Source organism: Octopus bimaculoides, chromosome 1, assembly GCF_001194135.2.
Source record: "Octopus bimaculoides isolate UCB-OBI-ISO-001 chromosome 1, ASM119413v2, whole genome shotgun sequence".
NCBI classification, from domain to species: domain Eukaryota; kingdom Metazoa; phylum Mollusca; class Cephalopoda; order Octopoda; family Octopodidae; genus Octopus; species Octopus bimaculoides.
Window position 1 is genome coordinate 168,577,629 of NC_068981.1, and position 1,135 is coordinate 168,578,763.

The following is a 1,135-nucleotide window of genomic DNA, read 5'->3' on the forward strand; positions in this document are numbered from 1 at the left end:
GAAAATAGACATAAACTATATACTGCAAGGTTTATCTACCTATTCTCTCACTTCACCACACTTAGTAGTAATATTGAATTGTTTTTTAACATAGTCAAGTATTGGAGTTGATGGTATCGACCAACTCCCACTCCTTCAGAATTGTTGGCCTTGTGTCTAAATTAGAAACAAGTATTATAAATCATAATTAAATGTAAACATTATTATTCTCATTATTATGTTTGACTTTTGCTTTGTATTTGTACAAGTTCACTCCAAATCTCAGTCAGAGACCTCAAGAGACAACAAGCTAGAAGTTCAAGTTGGTATTACTAGAGTACCATATTTTTGGTTTTGCACAGAATATTGTTCTAGAGCAGAGGTTCTCAAACTTTTGGGCCCCCCCCCTCATGACCACATAATTCCCTCAGTGCCCCCACCCCTATTTTTATGTATAAGTAAAAATTTTATATTTTACTAATTTATATATACTATGTATCATTTGATATCTAATATAATCTTATATAATTTGTACACAATACTTTTATGATATTATAAATTCATAAGCACCCCCCAATCTGATGCCTTTCTCCCCAATGCCTCCTTTTACTCTACTTCCCCCTCAGACACCAGCACCCACCTGGACCCTCTCAACACCCATGGGGGTCGGTAGCGCCCACTTTGAGAACCTCTGTTCTAGGGAGTGTTTGTCAAAACGTAAGAAAATTATTATGATTGTTATTAAGGTGGTGAGCTGGCAGAATTGTTAGCACTCTGTCTCTTTATGATCTGAGTTCAAATTTTGTCAAGGTTCATTTGCATTTCATCCTACACACACACACACACACACACACACACACATATATGTGTGTGTGTGTGTATATATATAAGGTTGAGGAGGGTATTGGATTTAACCAAACCCCGGAGGATACAGGTAATACCGAGTAAGTGCTGTATACCGATTAGTTTGCCCCAATCGTATGAACAGGATTGGGTATTATAAGTCGTGTATTAGCGTGTGTATATGTAAATATATAAAAACAAAAGGATAAAGAGAGCAAAGGTAAGGTTGAAGAATTTTATGGATAGAGTCTTACAGCTGTTTCTGGGAAGATCTAGTACTTCCCTTCATCGGAGACAGAAAAAATAAAGTTAT